The sequence below is a fragment of the Dermacentor andersoni genome, chromosome 7, assembly GCF_023375885.2.
Source record: "Dermacentor andersoni chromosome 7, qqDerAnde1_hic_scaffold, whole genome shotgun sequence".
NCBI lineage: Eukaryota > Metazoa > Arthropoda > Arachnida > Ixodida > Ixodidae > Dermacentor > Dermacentor andersoni.
Genome location: NC_092820.1, coordinates 92,554,322 through 92,574,680, shown reverse-complemented (window position 1 = coordinate 92,574,680; position 20,359 = coordinate 92,554,322). Strand labels below are relative to the sequence as shown.

General features: G+C 48.7%; 1 long non-coding RNA gene across 1 annotated transcript in view; it reads left to right on the top strand.

Annotated features, from left to right (window-relative positions):
• Positions 1-8,915, top strand: part of LOC129385707 (uncharacterized) — a 53,443-nt gene extending 44,528 nt beyond the window's left edge. The window contains exon 6 of the long non-coding RNA XR_008613215.1: positions 8,684-8,915. This is a non-coding gene — a long non-coding RNA (uncharacterized lncRNA). The remainder of the gene's footprint in view (positions 1-8,683) is intronic.
• The last annotated feature ends 11,444 nt before the right edge of the window (positions 8,916-20,359 follow it).

Below are 20,359 nucleotides of genomic sequence, written 5' to 3'. Positions count from 1 at the left end.
GGCTTGAAATGGTAGACTTTTTCGGTCTGCTTGGAGCATGCCGTTAGCGTTGCCGCCAATTTCGACGACCCCCTTACGTTGCTTAAGACAATATAAACGGTAATCAGGTCATCTCGACTGGCCCTGGTCCTGTACCTGAGAAAGTGCCCCTTTGCGTAGGAAGAACTCCTATTTCTGGGACACATCTTCATCTAGTGTGCAGTCCTTCCCGATACACAGAAAACAGCTGCCAACGAAAACGTTTCCGCAGCCTGTCAATAAAAGGCTATGAAGAGGTTTCTCTTTGTGTCTACTATAGGTGCTTTGCCAAGGACTTCTCTCGTATCTACGCGCGTCTGATTCTTCTCACGAAAACTGAGCTCGAGTTCAAACGGAAAACGCCCGAAGTTGAAGCACTTGAAGAACTCAAATAACTTGAAGAACTGAAACAACTCCTGCAATCCGCACGAGTACTTGGCCATTGCCACGAAAATGCAGATACAAAAATCTACACCGACGTAAGCAGCGTAGGCCTCGTGCATTTGTGCTAGTTGCGAACAAACACTGGCTATAAAGTGTCATATGTTACGCTAGCCAGTTGCTATAAGAAGCTGAAGTCAATTCTTATACAAGAAATAAGGAATGCTTTGCAATAATTTGGGCCACCACAATATTTTGCCATTAGCTATGTAGCAGGCATTTCAAGATTGTAAGCGACCATTACGCATTGTGTTGGCTAGTCCAATAAGAGGACCCTTTAGGACTCCTAATATGGTAGAGCCTCCGTGACATAAAAACCCGGTCGAACGCCCCCTGATGGCGACTACCTGTCCAACGCCTTCATCGACCGGTATCCGCAAGACGAGCAAGATCACGATATCTCTTTAGAAATAATAAGCGCCCATGGCCTCACCGAGTAGCAGCGACTGGAGTTCGATCTAAGAAGCCTGGCTGAGCACTTTGAAAGATATACCGCCTTGTCCCAAGCGCGTTTTGGCGCGGATTGTCTATCTTCGCCTTGCTAAGCGACGTGCTGAAGAATACCTTCACCGCAATCAGCGCCAAATACCTTCTCATTGGGACATCATCATTACGGTCACAGATTATGCACCCTCCCCCCCCCCCCCCCCACATTAATATCCAACCGCTGTGAACCTCAGGTTTTCCCGCATGCTCTTCAGAATACCGAAAAAAAGTATTACTGCCCGCGCCTCACCGCCCAGATCTCTTAATACGTCAGGAGCAGTCGAGACCGCCAGTAACGTAAGACACCACTGACAACAACAGCATCTATTCTCGGGCAGAGCACACACAAACCAAACACGCGAAAGCGGACAGGACAAGCGCTGGTCTAACAACTGACATTTTTTTTTATTTGAAGAAAAGAATATTTAACCAGCAGTACTAAAAGTAATGTGGATTACATTGCAAAGTCATTATACACAAACGAGTGGTCAGTGAAGCAGATTGCTGCGTGTGGGAAGGAAATTGATGGCTGACATGTACAACTGTTCTTGTCCTCCACTGTGTTGTATGCCTCAGCAATCCTGATCACGTCGTTTTACGATAATCAAGACAGGCTCAAAAGAAGGCGCGAAGCCGCAATCACGACAATGGCTGGCAAGATGTGTCGACATCTTTCCCTTCAAGGAATTGGCATGTTCACGTAGCCTGATATTTGCACAGCGGCCAGTCTCTCGGATGTAGACGTTGCTACAGTGACAAGGTACCTTATACGCCCATCCTGAAGTATAATGAGTATACTTAAAAAGATGCTTAACAGTCCAAGCCGAATCACTTGCTCTTGGACCTATCCTTGCACGCCTATCAATCTGAGCGCATATATTACCAACTTTCTTGCCACCAGAAAAAAACATCAAGGCTATATTACCTGGCAACTTTCTTTACCGTATATGAAATCGAGTGCACGTAGGGGATCACAGTAACTAAACTGATAATTATTTACAAGAAGAGGGCATTCGGCTGTATTGGAAGACTTAAACGCACTGATCACACTGGCCCAATTTTTATCAAGTTCGAATGGCTTGCTGTTACACAGATTTAGAATCTTAAACTCGACTTGTATATCCGCAATGAACTCAAAAACGAAGTGACGCGGCATATGGAACATTGCTACCACACTACTGCTCCCTGGGATATTCAGCACGACCGATTACAACAGCGTTATTCAGGGCAATATACGAAAATAAAGCGCCATCCTACCAAATACCTAGCATGGAAGTTCCCTTTACCTAAAATACCAACATTTATATTTCCAAAATTATTCACACGGCAGCGCTAACCTCACTTTCCAGAAAAATAATGCATGAACTGTAAGACTGCGTGCCTTGAATAAATCGTGGAAATAAAAATTACTTTTTTGTTTGTTCTACTACTAATTTCGTACATAATTATGCATGCATATTGCGTGTTTCTTGTGGCCGATGCACGCTGGCGCCCTGACGAAAACGAAGAACGCTCTCTGACTTTCGAGCTGTCGGCTGAACTGGCTAGCGTTGCATTATCCTTTGTAAATACACTTGGTAAATAGTGTCAGAGTTCTTATTCCTTCGTTCTCATAACATTTTGGTGGAGCGCGCCATTCCCCGTCCTCGCCACGGAGCTCCGAAGCGGCCGCACCGTCCTGCTTTCCGTAATGGCTCCTAGTGACAAAACTTCGTCTGCTTCTACTCATGCGAACCCACCAACCCTGTACGTTACGGTTACCAACCCCCGCTATCCTGGCATATTTTCCGGCCAAAGTAATGTCGCCGTTGCAAACTGGCTCATCCTGTAGGAACGTGTTAGCCAAAACAACCGCTGGGACCCTACCATTATGCTAGCAAATGTCCTATTCTACTTGGACGGAACTCCGCCTTTGGTTCCGGGCACATGAGGACAAGATTTCTAGCTGGGATGCTTTCAAGGAGAAGCTCACCGACCTGTTTGGAAATACCGCCGGTTGGCAGCTGGCTGCTAGAAAAGAGTTTGCTACCCGAATTCAGTCTTCTACTGAATCGTATGTCTCATACATACAAGATGTGCTCGCTCTTTGCCGGAAAGGTGACGACAATATAGCCGAAGTTGACAATCGGCCACGTATTTAAGGAGATTGCGGACAACGCCTTCAACATGCTGGTCTTCAACAATGTGTCCACTATTGATGTCATTGTCAAGGAATTCCGTCGCTTTGAGCTCACCAAAAGCTGCCACGTCATTCGACAGTTCTCCCGGCTCCCTAACACGGCTGCGACGCCGTCTTGCGTCGACCTTACCATTTCAGCACCCTTAAATGAGCACGTCACCCGTATTGTTCGCCGCCAGCTCAAGGCTACAAGTCCTGCGCCGTTCCATCGAAGCCCACTTGACCCCACCATTGACCAACCAGCCCCAGCGATCTCTATTATCCAGGCAGCTGTGCGGAAAGAATTTGCCAACCTCAGTTTTCCTGCTGCCTGCTCCGTCTCCCGACCTGACGTCCGACCGGTGCCGACACCTACCACTCACAGCGATCGGTATTCGCCTCCCAGATAGCGCAACCCTGCCGAGTGGAGAACTCCGGACGACAAGCCCATTTGTTTTCGTTGCCTCCGCATTTGCCACGTCACTCGCCCCTGCTACACCTCCTGGACGTCGCCGTACTCGAGCTTCTTTTCCCCGTCTCCTCGCCCATATGCCGACCCGTGCCGTTACTCGCCTTGCCGTATGCCTCCTGCCTCAGGCGTAACCTTCAATGACAGTTGTCGTGCTCGCTCACCGTCACCTCAGCGCCATCGGTCTCCGTCGCCCCAGCCGTGCCGTTATTCGTCGCCAGCCACTTATGGACTCTCGCGGACGGAAAACTAGACCATGCAGCTCCTGGGGGTAGTGCTGCGTTTGCTTCGTCGTGTAGAAATCCTCCACTGAAGCTCCCAACAAACCGGAACTTACTTGATGTTCACGTCGACGGTGTGTCCCTTTCACGGCGTTAATAGATACTGGAGCCCAGCTGTCCATAATTAGTTGTAACCTCCGTCGTCGACTGAGGAAGGTTCTCACGCCTCCTACTACTCGAGCCGTACGTGTGGCCGATGGTAGCACTGTTGACGTCACTGGAATGTGTGCTTCCCGTATCACTATCGCCGACCGCCTCGTTCCTGTTCTTTTTACAGTGCTGACCAATTGTCCCCATGACCTAATCCTCGGTCTCGACTTTATTATGGGGCATTCAGCTTTGATCTACTGTTCTGCCGGTACCTTTTGCCTCAAACTTCCTCTATTTGCGCATATTCGTGCCGAACTGCCGACAACTTTAGTATGACCGCCTTCTTCCGCCTGCCACCTAAAGCCTTGATTTTCATCGATTTGCTATCATCTTTTCCTGTGCCTTATGGTGATTACGTCACCACACCTGTTCCTGATGTTCTTTTAATTTGCGATATCACTGTGCCCCACTTCGTCGCCACCATTGCCGATAACTGGACACGTCTCCCCGTCGTCAATTTCGGCCTTACAGAGGAAGTTGTACCACAAGACATATCGGTTGCAACGCTGCGTGCAATGGAGATGACCACGTCACGACGTTTTGAGTTGACGTCTGCTCAGGTTCTTCACCATGTCAACAGGATGCTATTAGCCCTGACGCCACATTTCATTCCATTATTGCTGCGGACTTAGTGCCTCAACAAGCAGCATCTCTGCGCCGCGTTTTGGTTCCTACCACGACATCTTCGACCTCAACAATCGCCAATCGGGCCGGACTTCAATTGTTCAGCATCACATAAATACTGGTGATGCCAGTCCTATTCACCGCCGGCTATATCGGGTTTCTGCTTCAGAGCGTAAGGTTATCAAGATGAAGTGAACAAGATGCTTGCCAAAGGTATCGCTGAACCTTCGTTGAGCCCTTGGGTGTCACCCGTGGTACTTGTCAAAAAGAAAGATGGCACATGGCGTTTCTGCATAAATTATCGTCATCTAAACCGCATTACCAAGAAAGACGTCTACCCCTTGCCTTCCATTGACGACACCCTCGATTGTCTCCACGGTGCCAACTACTTTTCATCAATAGACCTTCGGTCTGGTCATTGGCAAATTTCTGTGGATGAAAAGGACAAAGCGAAGACCGTGTTCGTCACTCCTGATGGCCTATATGAATTAAAAGCTATGCCATTTGGTCTATGCAACGCCCCAGCAGCGTTCGAACGTATGATGGACTCTTTACTTCAAGGGTTCAAATGGTCAACATGCCTCTGCTACCTGGACGACGTTCTCGTATTTTCACCTACATTTGAGACAAACCTTGAGCGCCTATTAGCTGTTCTTCAAGACTTCCGCGAGACTGGGCTGCAACTAAATTCACCGAACTGTCCCTTCGGTCGTCGGCAGATTACAGTGCTGGGCCACCTCGTCGACGCTTCCGGTATTCCACCAGACCCGGAGAAAATTCGTGCTGTCACGTCTTTTCCTGTACCTCAGTTTGTCAAAGAAGTCGGAAGTTTTGTAGGACTCTGCTCCTACTTCCGGCACTTCGTTAAAAACTTCGCAGCGACTGCCCGACCGCTTGCTGATCTTCTGAAGAAGGACGTGCCGTTTACGTGGGGCCCCGCTCAAACTGCCGCGTTTGTCCAGCTCACCACCATTCTCACCCCGCAGCCTTTACTGGCCCACTTTCACCCGTCCTCTCCTACAGAGGTACGTACCAGTGCCAGTGGTGACGGTATAGGAGCTGCCTTAGCGCAGCGCCAACAGGGTCAAGATCGTGTTACCGCCTACGCTAACCGCCTCCTCACAGCAGCGGAGCGCAACTATCCGATTACAGATCATGAATGCCTGGATCTCGCTTGGGCGGTTTCCAAATTCCGCCCGCACTTCTATGGCACGCAATTCTCTGTAATCAAGGACCATCACGCGCTCTACTGGCTTTCCTCACTCAAGGATCCTACCGACCGGCTTGGTCGCTGGGCTCGGCGGCTGCAAGAATATTCCTATGAAGTAGTGTGCAAGTCGAATCGATTGCATCAAGACGCAGACTGTTTAGCACGCTATCCAATGGATGAACCACCCGCCGACCCTGACCCCGATGCCGACGCTTGTGTTTTCTCTGTTTCTCAGCTGCTACACGTTGCCAACGAGCAACGCCGTGATGCCGCCTTGCGCGCCATCGTTGATGGCTTGGAATCTTCGTCTTGTGATTTGTCCCTTCACCTGTTTGTTCTCCGGGATGGTGTATTATACCGCCACAATGTATGCCTCGACGGTCCTGCCCTACTCCTCGTCATTCCTAAGCACCTCCGGTCAGCTGTCCTCCAAGAACTTCATGATTTACCAACGGCAGGTCACCTTGCCGTTTCCCGCACCTACGACCGGATTCGCCGACGCTTCTTTTGGCCAGGCCTTGCTCGCTCCATCCGGAAATAGGTTGCGGTGTGTGAGAAATGCCAGTGCCGAAAAACACCATCGACGCTTCCTGCCGGGTGCCTTCAAGCGCTCGACATTCCTTTGTAGCCGTTCTGTCGCGTTGGCTTGGACCTACTTGGCCCTTTCCCTCTATCCGCATTTGGCAACAAGTGGGTCGCTGTCGCGACAGATTACGCCACGCACTACGCCATAACCAGAGAACTTCCAACAAGTTGCGCCACAAATGTCGCTGATTTTCTTTTATGCAGCGTGATTCTGCAGCATGGCGCTCCACACCAATTGCTCATTGACCGTTGTTGGACATTTCTTTCTAAAGTAATCGCCGACATCCATCAGTCCTGCTCAAACAAGCACAAGCTGACTACGTCTCACCATCCACAGACTAATGGTCTCAGGGAGCGTCTGAATCGTACCCTAACAGACATGCTTGCAAAGTATGTCTCGGCCGACTATACTGATTGGGACCTTGCCCTACCCTATGTCACTTTTGCGTATAACTCTTTGCGTCACGGCACTGCTGGTTATTCCCCGTTTTTTCTGTTGTTCAGCCGAGAACGTACATTGCCATTGGACGCATCCCTCCCACCCGCGCAGCAGACACCAGGGAGTATGCACTTGACGCCATCACCAGGGCAGCACAAGCACGCGAAATTGCCCGCGCTCGCTTCCTGACCTGGCAAGAGAAGCAACGGCAGTTTGTACGATCACCGACACAGAGATGTCCACTTTTTGCCTGCATCTCTGGTACGCCTGTGGTCCCCGACTCGTCACGTTGGCCTGTCAGAAAAACTCCTCTCTCGGTGCACAGGCCCATATCGAGTGCTGCGCGCCGTGACTTTAGCTACGTACGAAATCGCCCCAGTCAGTACAAGTGCCGCATCTGCCTGGAATTCCACTGACGTTGTGCATGTCGCACGCCTCAAACCATATTACTTTCCTTTTATCACCGATATTTACACGCGCCGGGACGGTGCTTCCGGCGGCGGGGGATAATGATACATGCATATTGCGTGTTTCTTGTGGCCGATGCACGCGGGGGCCCTGTCGAAGGCAACGAACGCTCTCTGGCTCTCTAGCTGTCGGCTGAACTGGCTAGCGCTTCATTATCCTTTGTAAATACACTTTGTAAATGGTCTCTAGTTATTATTCATTCGTTCGCGTAAGAATATGTTTTACTACATTTCGTACTCCTAAGGGGCCCTTCTTGTCGTAGTAAAAATTGTGTGTGCTCGTCTACTTAATTATATAGTTTCGTTTGCGTTTTTCTTAGTCAATTTTTTGCTGTTTTCTTTTGGTTTGAATACGCTGCTGGCTATTTCTCGCGTGGGTATGTTTCTATTGGGGATGAACCGTGGCGCACTGTGTGATCCGTTACTTTCCTTTCCTTTCCGTTCTTACTTCTTAACTGCTTAAGGCGACGCTGGTACATTTTTCGTTAGATTTGTGCGATTTTGTCTATTGATTGAAACGTAAAAGAAGGCTTGGTTACGTAGCTCCTGAAGTAATTAGGCGGAGAGCTTCTGTATTACACCCCACGTGAGGAAACGAACTTTCTTTACCTCAGACATATTCGTGTCGGTATGGCGGAACAGACGGGTTAGCTCATTCGTGTAGAGCTCATTCGCTGTGTAGTGCCGCGGGAAGTACACTCGGGCTTTTAGTACAGCATCGGCCCTTTGTGCGTGAAGCTCGCGAAGGTGTGCAGGAAGTTGTTGTGGAAAAATTTCCATGTATTTCGGTTCTACTGTCGATTCTCTGACCATGTGCTCGCGGAATATTCCAAGGAAAAGTATAGATGGCGAAATTTCTCCGCAGTCTTCCAGTTGTTGAATGTCGCGAACCATTGGTATGTCTCCACCAGGTTTCTCGGTCTTCAGCTGATTGTCCGCGAAAGTTTGTTGGCTACTTGAGTTGTTTCACAGTTTACAGACTTACAACAATATCCATTCATGTAGGCCACTTTGCTGAACGTAAAAATTAGCATTGCCAATTAGCTCAAATGCATGTTGTCTATGATATGACCACAGAACGTTCGCAATTGCGTTTACTCGCAACTTTACTATCAAACCACTTGCTCTCCCGCGTTGGTATTATAGCACCACCCCTCTATGACCACCAGGAATCATGGATTAGATACATTGACGGCTACATTGTTGGCAGAGCATGTTGTCGTCGTGCCTGTAGCAGCTATTTCTTAAAATGGTAGTTGAAAGGTGGCACAATAGTATGTATGTTCTTTTCCGCTAAACGCCCGAGTGCTATCTTGCTTTGTTTTCCAATAACGTGTTATACTTTTCTCTTTCAGACAAATGCATTCATAATATATGCATACAGTAGAAGATTGTATAACTGCAATTCTCCAGCTCATGTATTTGACAAGCCAAGTTTGTAGTTTATTTATACTATGCATGATTCATTTCCGGGAGCGAAAAACCAGCCGGCTGCTTTCCGCCGCAACAGCCTTGTCCAGACGGATCCTTCGGGGACACGTTGGGTGTTGGTTGTCGTTTTATAAATAAATGAACACATTTACTCGATCCATGTCTGATTTTAATCCACACAACCATACATTCGTGAACCGACACTCGTGTCTTCCAGCCGCATCGCTGAATCGCGTCTAGACATAGTTATTGAGCAATAGCGAGTCTATGTAGAACGAAGTATTAGCAGGGTTCGAATAGTAATTTTACAAACGTGGTGAACAGCAGCTCAATTTCCTAACAACTAATCAAATCAAATATAAAATGTTTATCGAATGATTTCTCAAAATTGAACAGTTTATTCGTTTAGTTTTCATTATTTACAGTTGGATATCCCAATCCAATTCACGATACTTCTAGGATCGCTATTAATGGACAGCTGTGTCGGACGCGGCACAACGTAGCGGAAGAGAAGTGCAAAGCGACAGATTATCCACCTACTATTCTATTCCTATTAAAAACTGTGGATGCAAAACAACTTTCAGATGCATTTGAAGTGGCAGTGTGCTGTAGTATTATTAAAATTTACCAGCGATGTTTAAACTTATGAAAGGCTACAAATACTTGCTATTTTACTAAACTGTTTTAACTAAAATTAGCTAATGGAAGTAAAGCATACTGAATAATGGCATACAATTTTAAATTAATAAAATCAGCTTGGCTATTTATTTAACAATACGGTTGCCTGCTCTTCCGCTTACACGATATGAACTAACGCCTCAAAGGCAATGAAGTATTATCAGCATGCTTTTGCTTCTTATAGGTGGAAATATTGACAGGTCCTACAGGTAGTTACAGAAAAAATTCCCAGGACGCCTAAGCACTTCTTATCAGTTGTGAATGCGAAATCACTAATGTCCAACTGAACACCGCTGAGCACTCCTTCGAGTCATGATGAACTCCTCAAGGGCAAGCGAACATGTTGAGACACTTGACCAATGCCTCCTAGATGCTGCCTTGCCCAACTGCCGTAGAATCTGATGGGCATGCTCCTGAGTAAGCCGTGGTGATTTTGACGTCCCTGCATTCGTCGTGCCGAGCTTCGAAATGAAAATTTCGGTTCAAGTAGCATGATGCCATAAGGCAGAGTGCACAGGCCAGAAACCTAGGAAGCGCTGGTTTAGCACAGTGGGTAAAACAGTTGGCTTTAGAGCATGGGGTCGTAAGTTCGAAACTCCTTATCGCCAAGGTTTTGCTTTTAGAATTCCGTTTTTTATACATTTCTTTCTGTATAACGAAATCCAAGCCAGAGTTAGAACGCAGGCGAGAGTTTGTGCGGACAAGAAACGCGTGGATAACACTGACATGCGAGAGCAGGAGCGAGGGTGTAGTGACGTCGTGGCGATGCCTTCTCACCTCAAGTAGCACCTGGCGTGGTAGCAGGCGTTACCTCTCAGCCGCTCTGCTCCGCTGAGGCATGCACGTGCCTTGGCATCACAGCGAATGAAAATTTAGGTGCCGTTTCAATGCCACAGATGGCGGCTTTTTCGCCCAATAGGCAATTTTATCTTTTCCGATCAATAGCTAACTGCGTATATTGAAAGGGTGAATTATTTACGGGTAATGCATGATGAGAGCTTCATCTGAGAGAAATAATGCTTGTTCTTTCCCCGTGCCACGAAAACTTGCAAGTACGCAATGTTGCCATGATGTGGCGCAGTATTTTTTTTTGGTGCAAGTGGTCGCACATGCTCCACCTTTGCAATCCAGTTCCTGAATTTGAAAAAGAAAGTTTAACAAAAATGGCATATCGTGCACGTTATATGGGAGAACAGCATAAACACTACAATCTAACACTAGGCATTAACGGAGTGCTGACTTTATATTTTCGATTGTAATATGTATTAAGTTATATGTCATTACTTTTTTGAACAAAGTGCTACACTAACAGTAGTAGCTCATTAAAGGGCAGAAACAACCTTGAGAGTTCAGATTATAATATTAGGAAGAGGCAGGAAGGACCAACATGCCCAAGATGCCCTGCGATATGGCCAATGTTTTTTAAAGTCGTCGAGGATCCGGCAAACGCAGATAGCGAAGCATCGCATTATAACCGATGAATCGGCTCATTCCGCCCGCCGAAGTCCCTACCACGTTTCAGCGCGAGAACGCGAAACCATCAGGACACAAGTTGAAGAAATGCTTCACGACGACGTCATTCAGCCTTTCAAGAGCTCGCGGTCTTCACCCGTGGTTCTCGTAGAGAAGAAGGACGGTACCGGGCGATTTTGCGTCGATTACAGGCGCCTCAACAGCGTCACGAAAAAAGACGTCTACCCGCTTTCGAGAATCGACACGTTAGATCGACTGTGCGGTGCCAAGTACTTTTCGTCGATGGACCACTGGAGTCGGTACTGGCAGATTGAGATCGACGAGAGGGACCGCGAGAAGACTCCCTTCATCACGCCGGACCGTCGTTACGAGTTTCAAGTTCTGTCATCCGGACTATGCTCAGCGCCAGCGACATTTCAGCGTGTCATGGACACAGTGTTGTCTGGGTTGAAATGGCAGATATGCTTCCTAGATCTCGGTGACGTATCGTTTTCGCATCCGCCTTTGACGAGCACTGTAACAGGATGCAGACCGTGCTAGAGGCAATTAAGGCGTCAGGGCTAACTTTGAAACCAGAGAAATGTCGTTTCGCCTACAAGGAGCTCCTGTTCCTGGGCCACGTAGTTAATCGCGAAGGCGTTCTCCCGGACCCTAAAAAGATGGCAGTCATCGAAAATTTCCCGATACTCTGTGAAAAGATAGCTGCTCATAGGCTCTTGGGGCTCTATGCTTACTACAGGCGTTTTGTCCAAGATTTCTCACAAACCGCTGAGCTCTCACTCGCCTTACGAAAACCGACGTGCAGTTTTGATAGACGAAGCCCCAAGAAGACGCTTTTCGCGAACTTCAAAGACGCTTGCAGTCACCGCCAGTACTCGGCTATTTCGACGAGAGCGCTGACACCGAGATCCACACGGATGCAAGCGCCATAGGACTCGGCGGTGTGTGGATTCAAAAGAAGAACGGCCTCGAGCGAGCCATTGCCTACGCGAGCAGGTCCCTGTCGAAAGCCGAATTGAATTGTTCGACGACCGAAAAGGAATGCCTGGCTGTATTTCGGCCGGCGTGGCTGCAATTTCGGCCGTATCTTTACGGGAAGCACTGCAAGGTCGTTAGTGACCACTACGCTCTGTGCAGGTTCGCAAACCTAAAAGACCCGTCAGGTAGCCTCGCTCGTTGGAGCCTGCGACTACAGGTGTTCGATGTCACCGTCGTGTATAAATCAGGCCGAAAGCACACAGATGCCGACTGCCCTTCCAGAGCCCCTGTTGAATCCGCCCGGCGCTGCGACGATGACGACGATGTCTTTCTTGGGCCCATAAGCTCTATCACCTTCACACAAGATTAACGTGCTGATCCTGATCTAAGGTGGGACGTTGAATACCTCGAAGGCACGACCGATTCGGCGCCAAAAGCGTTCAGGCGCGCGCTTTCGTCCTTGTGCCTGCGCGACAACGTGCTTGTGAAAAAAAACAGCGCCGTAAAAAGCGCCATACCTGCTGGTCATGCCAGTCTCGCTACGGCAAGGGCTTTTGGAAGCGTCTGACGATAAGACGACAGCAGGAGATCTAGGTTTCACTCGAACTCTGAGAAGAATCCATGAAACGTACTACTGGCCCGGTCTGAACGAAGACGTCGCACGCTACGTGAAAACTTGCCAAGATTCCCAACGTCGAAAAACGCCGCCTACAAGGCCAGCCGGCCTCCTGCATCCAATCGAGCAGCCATGGAAACAATTCCAGCAGATAGGGATGGATCTTCTTGGTCCCTTTCTGACTTCTACTTGCGGGAACAGGTGGATAGGGTAACAGCTGACTACATGACGCGCTACGCGGAGACAACAGCGTTACCAACGGAAAATGCATTCGAGGTCGCCAGATTCTTCGTAAAGAACATTGTTCTCCGTCGTGGTGCACCCGAGGTACTTATTAGAGACAGAGGTACGGCATTCACAGCAGAATTCACGCAACAGATGCTGCACTTGAGCCACACGAGCCCTCGGCGCACTACAGCGTACCAATCGCAGACAAACGGCCTCACGGAGCGTTTAAATAAAACCCTCGTCGACATGCTTGCAATGCATGTCACATCGGGCACAAGACTTGGGACGAAGTCCTTCCGCACGTGACGTTCGCGTACGACAACGCACCACAGCACACAATGCACATGATGGCATTCGAGCTTGTCTTCGGTCGCCAAGTCGCTGCTGGATGCGATGCGAAACCAGATCCAAGAATACCTAAACTACGATGCTTATTTTACGTGTACGTGGCTTTGACCACATCACTCACAGTTTCTCAGAGGCATTTTTCTCGCCGATTTTATTGCGGCCGCTACTCAAGAAATGCCCTAGCTTCGTAGAGACGAAGTCATATGTCTTTTCTTCACAGTAGCGCACAGTAGTGCAATGACAACAGAGAACGATGCCGAAACCTTATGCTAAAGTGTCCAGCAAGCACTTTCAGATGCTTGACATTTTCAATATCCTAGTATTTTCAGTGCAGTTGGCATATATTTGCATAAAATTTAATGAAGGAAATGGAAAAGAAAGTATAGTATAGTGTAAGAAATACTGTACCCGTCGGAGAAGACTGACAATTTAAGCGAGACGGGCTCTCATGGTCGCGAGAGTTATGACCAGTGGCTGGTCGACAGACTATAAATAATGACTGCTGTCACTTGGACAGTCATACTTATGAAGTCAAATGATGTAATTAAGTAAACCACCAATCTACTGACTCGCGTTTGCAGTTTTCAGGAAAAGCTGGTATTTTATTTATTTCTACTACCAAATGCATTGGTGTCATGGCATGGAGCTAGCGCCTCCCTGTGCTGGATAGAGGTACACAAGTGTAATTGGTGGTGCTGCATGTTTCTGGAAAATAAACAGATATCATTAAAAATTAATACACAATAAGCCAGAAAGCGTCTTTACTTCAAATAACAATGTCTCATTAGTTACCCCAGTGTGAGTGAAATAGGAAATAGTTTTCAGCTCCACATATTGTGACGTCGCTACTGCGTGGAGTAAGACTGTCAAAAGCGTTACTTCAACGCGTAACTTTTGAATCTCGAAGGTCCGTACGGTACATGGTGTAAAAACATTGAACTGCCGGAAATGTCCGGGTTTGTAGGCGTTGTCGAGCACGGAAGGCGCAGGAAAAGTAGTATGTGATTTCATTCTGCAGTATAATATTATAGTTTGGATCTCGCATTCCATAAAGACGATCGGGGTAGCCGTACACCTGAAGTCATAGGTAAACGTTTATAGTATTTTATTCACTCTTCCAGAGCAATATCTGTGCATAACAGACGGTAATAAAATATGGTTGCGCAAACATAAGGTGCCTGCAGCTAATCCAATACTTTGCCTATGTGCGTGAGCGGAACGCTAACGGCTTCAACAGGTTTTCTTTCCTACTCCTCACTTCAAAATTCAAAGTTTGTGTCTGTGCATATGTTTACGCCATCAAACATTGCGGTGCTTATGCAACTGATAACTGTTGTTTAGAAGCACATTTTACGGTAGATCTGCGTAACAAGTTACGTTGGGCAGGCACATATGAAGATGAAGGGGATCACCGTTTTTTGTTTCAGGTAAATGACAGAAATTGAACAAATACCCACCGCTGTTTTCGAAATTAGTTATTAATGCGAGTTTTGTCAAATAAAAACTGCGGATATATTGGCTGACGTAGCTAAATCCATATAGCCATGCCTATGACTGCCTCAGAGACAAAATATTAAGCGAAATTGTACACCTCACTGTAGGAATTTTTCTAGCAGGTAGGACTTTATTCTTGTACCAACTTTACGTGCTGTAAACTAATCGGTTTCTCCTCAATCATCTCTAAAATTTCCTGTTGTATTCATTGAGTTGCTTGCAGGTGGGCGACCCTAACGCACGTCGGGCAATCTAAACAAATTTGCATCGGCTCGCGGTACCCTGGAAACACAAAACGAATGATGTTATTGGCACGCTATTATCACGTAGCTGTGATCGTGAATAATGCAACAACATAAGTGTGAATGACGAAACTAACTTTTTATTGTGCGAACTTGTGCGCCCAAAAGCAAGTGGCACTCAAAGACAGCGATAGCGACGAACACAATGGGCGATCGTAAAAATCGGATCTGCGGGTTAATCGCGTGGGCTATTATACATGAGTCTGGTGAGTACATGAGTCTGGTATTATACATATCTGGTGCTCGCGTGTCATCCAGAAAGTACTGCACAATTGGTGTCGCGCATACACGTCGTCAGTTTACTCACGGTTCGTTGACAAGAGACAGCGGTCACAAGGATCGATAACATTCGAGAAATTTCGGATACATGCAGGCGCGTCCTGCGCTGAATGATATCGTTTACCATTTGTTATCCGGTGAAACGCGTCCACCCGACAAAGATAGAAAAGTACACGTGTAAATGCCCCCCTCTTGAAAAACATCATTTTGATGCTACAAACAGGAAAGCAAAACACGAAAGCACACCTATAACAGTAAAAGTAACAAAACAAGAAAAGTCCAAAGAAATAAAGTCCAATGTTCAGCTATGCAAAGTCCCAAAGTTCGTTAGCGCTATAAGGTCGGCTAAAGCCACACAAGATAGAACCTTTCAGGTCCTGAGCGGTGCCGCTGGGATAGCAAAATGCCGTCTGGCACGACCTCATGTTCCAGTGCGCCCATTCGTTGGATTTTCTAGTAGGGTTCGAAACAGTGGCGCGGGAAGCTTCTAAGTCATCGTCAGCATATCGGTGTCCAAACCAAACACAGTCGCCCGCCTCCTATTCCACGTATAATGATCAGAGGCGGCAGCGCCGGCTGTCGGTCCTCTGCTGAATCTACTTGCGGGCGAGCTTTCAGGCTTCTTTGGCGTACTGGAGATAGGAGGGGACGTCGAGATTTTCTTCATCGGTGACTTGCAGCAGCATGGCGTTGAGAGTCGTGGTCAGGGCCCTTCCGTAAACCAGCTTCAATGGCGTCATCTCAGTTGTTTCTTGCACTGCCCTGTTATAAGCGAAGGTTACGTACGGCCAGATGGCTTCCCACGTCTTGTCCTCGACGTCGACGTATATGGTTAGCCTGTCACCGAGGGTCTTCATCAGCCGCTCCTTAAGACAATTCGTCTGTGGGTTGTACACAATTGTCGTCCGGTGGCTTTTCTGGTTGTATTGCAAAATGGATTGTGTGAGCTCTGCTGTAGAAGCCGTTCCTCTGTTGGTGATGAGGACTTCTGCGGCACCATGTCGCAGCAGGATGTTCTGGACGAAGAATTTCGCCATTTACGCTGCCCAACGTTTAGGCAGGGTTCTCGTTTCACCGAAGCGGCTGAGAAATCCGTCGCCACGACAATCCACTTATTTCCGTATGTTGACGCCAGAAAGGGTCCCACCAAATGCATCCGAATCTACGAAATGGTCGGCAAGGGGGCTCTATCGGGTGTAGTAATCCCACTGAGCTTCTCGATGGCCCCTCTCGGCATGTCTTGAGGGAACGACTGACGTCGGTGGGGGGCGCGGCCAGTAATTGCTTTCCTGTATCCTCGATTGCGTGTGGGAGAATCAGTGGTCCCTGGGGCTGGATCGTCACGTAGGGTGTGCAGTACCTCTGGACACAGTATTGAGGGAACAAGAAGGCAGTTGGTGCGAACTGGTACGTTTTTTTGCGAGTAGGTGGCTTTGAAGTGAAAACGAATAAAATCCTCGCATAAATTCCCTAGGGACAACATAGGTATTGCCGTCCAAGTACTCGATGAAGCTGTTTAGCTCCGGGCCTGCTCGTTGGTGTTCAGCGAGGTCTTCTACGATGAATATTCCAAGGAAGGCATCTTCATCCTTTTTGTCCTTCGGCGGCGCGTCAATGGGGGCGCGTGATAGGCACTGAGTATCAGAATGCTTTCCTGGCGAATTTAAGACGATGGCTATGTCAATTTTCTGGAGTCTCAAACTCTTTTGGGTGAGGCGTTCTCAAGGGTCCTTTAATCTTGCAAGCCATCCCAACGCGTGATGGTCGCTGACGTCTGTGAACGTTCTGCTACGTAGATAAGGGCAGTATTTTGCTGTAGCCCAAACAATCGTGAGTCATTCCATTTCGATCGTAGATTAGTTATCTTCTGCTTTTTACAGCGATTGGCGAGCGTAGGCTTTCACCCGTTCAAGTCCGTCCTTCCTCTGGACTAGTACAGCGCCGAGGCCTAGGCTACTGCCGTCAGTGTGGATTTCTGTATCGGCGTCCTTATCGAAGTGCGCAAGCACCAGTGGCGACTACATGCGTTGCTTCAGTTCTTGAAATGGCACGGCCTGCGGCGTTTGCCCCTTCAACTTGACATAACATCTAAACATGAGTAAATGGCTCGGCGACAAGTGAAATGTGCTTGACAAAGCAGCTGTAGTAGGCTCACATGTCACAGGCTCTACCTGCTGTCTTCTTGACGATGCTTCGCTGGAAGTTTGCGACAACAGCCGCCTTCTGAGGGTCAGGACGGAGTGCAGATTTGCTGATGACGTCGCCCAGGAACAGGAGCTCATCGTAATCGAAGCGGCTCTTTTCCTGCTTCAGAGTGATCTCTGATGACTTGATGGCGCCTTGTGCTGTCGCAAGGCGCCTAAGCTTATCGTGCAAGTTTGCTGCGAAGACGACCATGTCATGTCCGTAAAAAAGAGAGATCTGCCACTTCAATCCAGCTAACACGGTGTCCATCACGCTCTGGAACGTTGCGGGCGCCGAACAAAGTCCGAATAGATCACCTTGAACTCGTAGAGCCGTCTCGCGTGGTGAAGGCGGTCTATTCGATATACTTGTTGTCGTCAATTTGCCCGCAGTTAGTCTTGAGATCCAACGATGAGAAGAAGTATTTACCGAAGCAGAGCTGATCCAATGCGTCACCTATCCTTAGGCAGGGGTACACGACCTTCATCGCAATCTTGTTCAGTGGACGTTAGTTGACGCAGAAGCATAGGGTTCCCTCCTTTTTCTTCACCGAAACTACTGGAGATACCCGCAGACTTTTCCACGGCTCGATAACGTTCTCGCGCAGCATTTTGACGCCTTGCTGCTTTATTGCTTCACGTTCACATGTCGAAACTCGGTAAGGTGGAGTGGTCGACTGCACTGTTCGAGTTTTATGCGCTGCTTTGCAACTGGTGTTTATCAAATCCTCGATGACGCCAAAAAGCAGTATTCTTATCGTCGGAGAAGGCTTTCAAGCTGTGGCTCCTTAAGTATGGTGAGACTAGGATTTGTTTCGAAATCTGGTTCGGGAACTATGTTCATTGGAATATATGGGGCAGCATTCGACAGGACAAACACATTGGCCATTTCCCCAATTTCCTCTATGCACGCGATCATCGTGTCCTTGTTGGTGGGTATGAACTCCTGCCTGAAGTTTGTCAGCATCACTTTCGCTTTCCGTATATGCACTCGAGCAATCCCTCTTGCGACGCAAATTTCACGGTCGAGCAGTAGACGTTGGTCGCTCTAAATGACGCCTGCTTCGTCTGCGCGTGTTTCCCTTCCGACGGAAATAACAATGCTGGAGCGAGGCGAGATGCTGATTTGGCCCTCAAGTGCCCTCAAGGAACGCTGACTGGAAGGCCCTTCCGCCGGTATTGCTTGTTCTGTGGACAGCATTATCGGCTTCGACCTCAGTTCGATGACTGCACCGTGTTGGTTCAGGAGTCAATGCCGAGAATTACGTCCCCCGAGCACTGTTGTAGGACAATGAACTTCGCAGGTTACGTCCGGCCATGATCTGTAATTGTTGCAGTGAAGATTCCAACGGGCATGCTGAGATATCCTCCAGCTGTTCGAATTTGAGGGCCATCTCATTCAATCATGACTTTCTTCAACTTGCCGGCTAATAATCAACTTATGACTGAGTAGTCGACTCCAGTTTCTACAAGCGTGGTGACTTCGTGGCCGTCGAGAAGCACGTCGAGGTCATTATTTCTTGTCATTCTGTTGCGGTTAGGTCTGGACTTCGGATCATGGCTGCGCCGGGTGGACCTATGGCTGTACGTGGCGCCGTCAGGCCGTATTTCGTCAGCCTATGCTTGACTTCCACGCTTCGTCGCGATGGCGGCGTGTCGTTGCTACGTCGTAAAGCTAGATATTGAAGTGTTGTCGTCATCGGGGGAAGGGTCTTCTGCATTTAAATCGACAGCAACCACACCTCCATCGGTTGTTGCTTTTATTTTCCGTATATGAGTTTGCGGACTGGCCCGGGTGTGGCCAGTGCATGGTACGCGCAGCGGTGACAGATAGCGGCAGGTGACCGGGAACGGGTCGCTTGTCGAGAACTCCCATGAGTGGCGCTGACGTAGTCGGTAATGTTGCGAGGTAGCTCCCCATGCTGTGGATTCGGCGCGTTGGCGGCAAACCCTCGCAGTTCCAAGTCGCGGCATGAGTATTGGCGGTACACATGGCCGGTTTCTCTACAATGGTAGCAGAGCGGATTGTGGTGCGGGGGGATCGAAACGTCTGTTTTCCTTGAGGCGGCCCGATAGCCGACGGGTGGGTGGGGTCGCGGAGGCGGCGGTGGCGGCGGTGGCGTCTGGCGACAGAATCGCGGCGTCATGCAGCCCTGGCGTGGCGGCGGATGGGACATCTGGCGGTAGGCTTCATCGACGTATGTCATTGCTTCCGGCTGAAGCTGTAGCGATGGCGGTTGCACTTCAGTAACGTTAAGTAATCGCTGAACGTCTTTGGCGATGTCGGCGATTGAGGCCACTTGAGGCTGCGACCTTAGAAACAGCTTCCGCAGTTGCTTGTGTAGCCGCTCAGCGGTACCCGTTCTTATGGTCTCTCGCATGTCATTGCTACCGAGTGCTTGAACATTGGTCAGATTGTGGTGAGAGTTTAGCGGTTATATTGTCTTAGCATATCCAGCAATGGTTGTGGCCGCGGAAACAAATTCGGCAGCAGTCTTCTGCGGGTTGCGTCTCAATCCAGCGAAGAGCTCTTGCTGTACACCCCTCATCAAGAAGCGCACTTTTTTCTCTTCTGGCATGCAAGGGTTGGCGTGTCGGATTGTAGAGTCATCGCGTCCGTGAAAATCCCGATTGTCTCATTGGGTAATTGTACTCGGGCTTCTAGCATAGCTTCGGTCCTTTCCTTGCGTTCGACGTTCATAAAGGTCCGCAGGAAGCAGTTGAAGAACAGGTCCTATGTTGTCAGGGTCGACTCCCTGTTCTCCAACCACGTTCTGGCGGGGTCTCCTAAGGGGAGGTATACATTCCGAAGCACGTCGTCGGAGTTCAAGTCGCTGAAAGTCGCGATTCGTTCATGGGTTTCCAGCCAGGTCTCTGGGCCTATGACCCACGCAAAGTTGGTTACTTCCGCGGCTGCTGCAGCAGGATGGGGGACACTTGGACAGGCATTGGGATTGTTGACTTGTCCTCGTTGCCTGTGGTCTTCTCTGGAAGAGGCCCGCATTCCGCTAGTAGTACTTG